Below are 6000 nucleotides of genomic sequence, written 5' to 3'. Positions count from 1 at the left end.
TACTTTAGTTGCAAAAAAGCAAATTCAATCAAGTTCAAGTTCAACCAAGGAAAAGATGGCTAATCTAATGAAGAACATCATCTACTATATAATTGTCTAAGGGTCACGTCCGTCTTTCTGTCTGTCCTTCTGTCTGCCTGTCTTTCTTTCTGTCTGTCACGGAAATCCCAAGTCACTGATTGGTCACGGCAAAACGGCCATGACCAATCAGCGACGTGCACAGTCCGGTGGCAAAATGGCCGCTCCCTACTCTCCTGCCGTAAGTGCCCACTCCATACTCCCCCCCCCCCCCCAGTCAGCGCTCACACAGGGTTAATGGCAGCGTTAAAGGACTGCATTATGCCGCGGTGTAACGCACTCCTTTAAAGCTGCTATTAACCCTGTGTGACCATCTTTTTACTATTGATGCTGCCTATGCTGCATCAATAGTAAAAAAAATCTAATGTTAAAAAAAATAAAAAATCATTATATACTCACCTTCCATGGGCCCCCGGATCCAGCCGAGGCCTTTCCCGCTCCTCGTGACGTTCCGGTGACCGGTCCATGCATTGCGGTCTCGCGAGATGATGACGTAGCGGTCTCGCGAAACCACTACATCATCATCTCGCGAGACCGCAATGCACTCTTGGGATCGGAGCATCGCGAGGAGCATCAGTAAATGCCTTGGCTGGATCCGGGGGGCCGACGGAGGGTGAGTATATAACAATTTTTTATTTTAATTCTTTTTTTAACAGGGATATGGTGCCCACACTGCTATAAACTACGTGGGCTGTGTCAGATACTGCGTGGGCTGTGGTATATACTACATCTCTGTGCTATATATTATATGGGCTGTGCTATATACTATGTGGCTGTGGTATATATTACGTGGCTGTGCAATATACTACGTAGCTGTGCAATATATTACGTGGCTGTGCTATATACTACGTGTCTGTGCTATATACTACGTGTCTGTGCTATATACTACGTGGCTGGGCAATATACTACGTGTCTGTGCTATATTCTACGTGTCTGTGCTATATACTATGTGGCTGGGCAATATATTACGTGCCTGTGTTATATACTATGTGTCTGTGCTATATACTACGTGGCTGGGCAATATACTACGTGGCTGGGCAATATACTGCGTGGCTGGGCAATATAGTACGTTGCTGGGCAATATACTACGTGTCTGTGCAATATACTACGTGGCTGGGCAATATACTACATGGCTGGGCAATATACTACGTGGGCTGTGCTATATACTACGTGGCTGGGCAATATACTATGTGGCTGTGCTATATACTGTGTGGCTGTGTTATATACTACATGGCTGTGCAATGTACTATGTGGCTGTGTAATATACTATGTGGGCTGTGTTATATACTACGTGGGCTGTGTTATATACTACGTGGGCTGTATGCTACTTGGCTGTGCTTTATTTCTCTGCTGTATCTGTGCATCATGAATCGTGGTATGTGTTAAAGAGGAGGGCCCACTGAGACTTCTTTCGCCCGGGGCCCTCAAAAACCTGGAGCCGGCCCTGGCTTCACTGATTGGTCACGCCCAGCCGCGAACAATCAGCAACAGGCGCAGTCCGGCCACGAATTGGCGCAGAATTTGAACCACGCTTCGCTAAATGGTCGCGGCCGGCCGGCTGAATCCTGTGTATAAATTGCATTATTCTGAAAACTTCATAAATAAACTACATACATATTGTAGAATACCCGATGCATTAGAATTGGGCCACCATCTAGTTATTTATATTTGTCATGTGCTTCTAATTGTTGACATCCTCTAGCTCCTTAGTCTATGTTCACATGTACATTCAGACATTTCATGTGTCTGTTCTCTTTTAAAGAATAAATCTTCAAGATGTATCTAATGCAAACAAAAGCAGGTAACTATCAATTATTATGGGGTCCATCTGGGTTCCTTTATGTGTTTGCTTTTATAGCAGAAAAAAATAAAATACTGGGCAGATTTTTGTTTTTCATTTTAAAAACTCGCACATAGCCAAAACTAAACAGACCCTATTTTAGTTAATGAGGCCCTACTGATTCCTTTTCCATCAGTTATGCAACAAATCCATTTTGCACATTACTTCCCTTTCAGGCTATGTGCACACGTTGCGGATTTGGCTGCGGATCTGCAGTGGATTGGCTGCTGCGGATTCGCAGCAGTTTTTCATGCGGTTTACAGTACCATGTAAACCTATGGAAAACCAAAATCCGCAGTGCCTATTGTGCGGAAAATACAGCGCGGAAACGCTGCGTTGTATTTTCTGTAGCATGTCAATTCTTTGTATTCCACAGCGTTTTACACCTGCTCCTCAATAGGAATCCGCAGGTTTAAAACCGCAAGTGAAATCCGCACAAAAATGCAGGAAATCCGCAGTAAAACCGCAAGTGAAATCCGCACATAAATGCAGGAAATCCGCAGTAAATCTGCGGGTAATCCGCAGGTAAAACGCATGGCGTTTTACCTGCGAATTTTTTAAAAACGGTGCAGAAAAATCTGCACACGAATCCGCAACATGTGCAAATAGCCCTACTGTTCCTCAAAACAGAACTGAAAATTAGAATGTCTGAAAGGAAGTGTGAACATTGATTAAACTAAATTGTACAAAAAAATAGAAAAAGTGTCAGTTCAGCTCACCACTCCAGTGTTAGAGATAAGTATCACAGGAGACCTCCATAGTAGACAGTTTGTGGTCTGGGTGTGGTACACAGAGCATGCACTGGTCTGGTTTCCAGGCCAAATAGTTCTCAATGATCCTAAAAGGGGATATTCTCCAGCACCAAAGGAAAGGAGGTAAAACTTTGACTGTAATCATATAGAATAAATAAAAATTGGCAGAATGTGCTTATATATATACACACATATATAATACTAGATGGTGGCCCGATTCTAACGCATCGGGTATTCTAGAATATGTATGTAGTTTATTTATGAAGTTTTCAGAAACAATTTATACACAGGATTCAGCCCGCCGGCCGCGACCAATTAGCGAAGACTGCGCCTGTCGCTGATTGTTCACGGCTGGGCGAGACCAATCAGTGAAGCCAGGGCCGGCTCCAGGTTTTTGAGGGCCCTGGGCGAAAGAAGTCTCAGTGGGCCCCCCTCTTTAACACATGCCACGATTCATGATGCACAGATACAGCAGAGAAATATAGCACAGCCAAGTAGCATATAGCACAGCCCACGTAGTATACAGTGTATAACACAGCCCATGTAGTATATAATACAGCCACGTAGTATATAACACAGCCACGTAGTATATAACACAGCCATGTAGTATATAGCACAGCCACGTAGCATATTGCCCAGCCATGTAGTATATAGCACAGCCCACGTAGTATATTGCCCAGCCACGTAGTATATTGCCCAGCCACGTAGTATATTGCCCAGCCACATAGTATATAGCACAGACACGTAGTATATTGCCCAGCCACATAGTATATTGCACAGACACTTTGTATATTGCCCAGCCACGTACTATATTGCCCAGCTACGTAGTATATTGCCCAGCCACGTAGTATATTGCCCAGCCACGTAGTATATAGCACAGACACGTAGTATATAGCAAAGACACGTAGTATATAGCACAGCCACATAATATATTGCACAGCCAAGTAGTATATTGCACAGCCACGTAATATATACCACAGCCACATAGTATATAGCACAGCCCACGTAGTATATTGCCCAGCCACGTAGTATATTGCCCAGACACGTAGTATATTGCACAGACACGTAGTATATTGCACAGACACGTAGTATATTGCCCAGCCACGTAGTATATAGCACAGACACGTAGTAAATAGCACAGACACGTAGTATATAGCAAAGACACATAGTATATAGCACAGCCACATAATATATTGCACAGCCAAGTAGTATATTGCACAGCCACGTAATATATACCACAGCCACGTAGTATATAGCACAGCCCATATAGTATATAGCACAGAGATGTAGTATATAACACAGCCCACGCAATATCTAACACAGCCCACGTAGTATATAGCAATGTGGGCACTATATCCCTGTTAAAAAAATTAATTAAAATAAAAAAGTTATATACTCGCCCTCCGTCGCCCCCCCGGATCCAGCCGAGGCGTTGGCCGATGCTCCTCGCGATGCTCCGATCCCAAGAGTGCATTGCGGTCTCGCGAGATGATGACGTAGCGGTCTCGCGAGACCGCTACGTCATCATCTCGCGAGACCGCAATGCATGGACCGGTCACCGAACCCTCGTGAGGAGCGGGAAAGGCCTCAGTTGGATCCGGGGGCCCACGAAAGGTGAGTATGTAATGATTTTTATTTTTATTTATTATTTTTAACATTAGATCTTTTTACTATTGATGCCGCATAGGCAGCATCAATAGTAAAAAGTTGGTCACGCAGGGTTAATAGCAGCTTTAACGGAGTGCGTTACACCGCGGCATAACGCGGTCCGTTAACGCTGCCATTAACTGTGTGAGTGCTGACTGGGGGGAGTATGGAGCAGGCACTGACGGCAGGAGAGTAGGGAGCGGCCATTTTGCCGCCGGACTGTGACCGTCGCTGATTCGTCGTGGCCGTTTTGCCGCAACCAATCAGCGACTTGGGATTTCTGTGACAGACAGAAAGAAAGACAGGCAGACAGAAGGACAGACAGAAAGACGGAAGTGACCCTTAGACAATTATATAGTAGATAAAAAACAACGCTTACACGTTTCAGGTAGAAAAACCCTTAGTCACAGCTCAAATTGACCTGACTTTTCATATACTGTGTGTATATATATATATATATATATATATATATATATATATATATATATATATATATATATATATATATATATATATATATATATATAAAAGACCACCCCCATTGGGGTGTTAGAAGGAAGTTTGGTGGTTTTTTTATGGGCTTGTTTCAGACGTATAATCTTGTTCTGCGGGTCGGACTTTATCATTGAGCCCAAGTCCCCATATCACAATGCGGTCTCTGTTCTGTTCCTTACACAAGTTACTTAGAAACGTACTGAGAATCAAGACAATAATCCACACATCTTCTACCGCTTAGAAATTTAATTTTAATTTCAGAGCTGCTACATCAGAAAGAATAGAGGTAAGTATAAAGTAAATGTTCATATGCAAAGCGCTAAAAGAAAAAAATCTGACTGATGGCTAAAAATACATCCCTGTATAAGTGCTGCCGTAAGGGGTTTGGTGAGTGCTTATAGCCATATTGCTCCTCTTTATACAGCCTCACTATATAATTTCATATGGCAGGAGCAGAATATTGCGAGGTTCACCACAGAGCTGTCTGGCAGTAAATGCAGTGCTTTCCACGTGGCTTTGGGTGTGACATATAATGGACAGCGTTGCTGGCTGCATCTCCTGGCATTGTTAGGGCTGTACACCAGATCCCAGACAGGGCTGCATCTCGGGAGGTGACACTGACTCGTATTCGGCTCCAGTAAGTACACTGTTGTCTAGTCCCATGTATATACTGAAGATATACTGATTATTCACTAACTTGTAGCATTACTGTAGTAGTATGGATATATATATATATATATATATATATATATATATATATATATCTACAATAAGTTGTAAGTTTGTAATTCATTTTCCATCCACAATGACGTTAATATTCAAGCGCTATCTGTCTGTCATTATGGATGTTAATGAATTTTTTAAGATCCTTGTACACGACTAGTGACAACGTTTTGCCTGCTTGGACCAGGTCCGAGCGAGCTGACAGCAATATGCCTAATTACATGAAGAAAAGCAGAGTCATCAGAGGCCCCGTAATGACTTGTCTATTTGTGAGCGTGTTCCTAATTGTCATTGGCAGCTATAGTGAAATCAGATGTCCTGGGCCGGAAACGTGATGTGATTTGGGAATTGAAATCTCTTTCTCTGATGTTTTGGTTCAGTGTTAAATGTAACCAGATGGCATATTTTGTTCGAAATACTGGTACGACCTAGTCTGGGAAGCCTCCCTCTCCATCGCTCAGCGGG

At 43.2% G+C, this 6000-nt stretch overlaps 1 protein-coding gene across 2 annotated transcripts in view; it reads left to right on the top strand.

Annotated features, from left to right (window-relative positions):
- Positions 1–5321: 5321 nt before the first annotated feature.
- Positions 5322–6000, top strand: part of AVIL (advillin) — a 118515-nt gene continuing 117836 nt past the window's right edge. Inside the window, exon 1 of one of the 2 annotated variants that reach the window (XM_077297797.1) lies at positions 5322–5449. The gene's annotated coding sequence lies outside the window, so the exon portion shown is untranslated. The remainder of the gene's footprint in view (positions 5450–6000) is intronic. The other variant, XM_077297800.1, reaches the window with a different exon arrangement.

Source organism: Ranitomeya variabilis, chromosome 3 (genome assembly GCF_051348905.1).
Source record: "Ranitomeya variabilis isolate aRanVar5 chromosome 3, aRanVar5.hap1, whole genome shotgun sequence".
In the NCBI taxonomy this organism is placed as follows: Eukaryota; Metazoa; Chordata; class Amphibia; order Anura; family Dendrobatidae; genus Ranitomeya; species Ranitomeya variabilis.
This window is presented reverse-complemented; position numbering and strand designations above follow the sequence as displayed.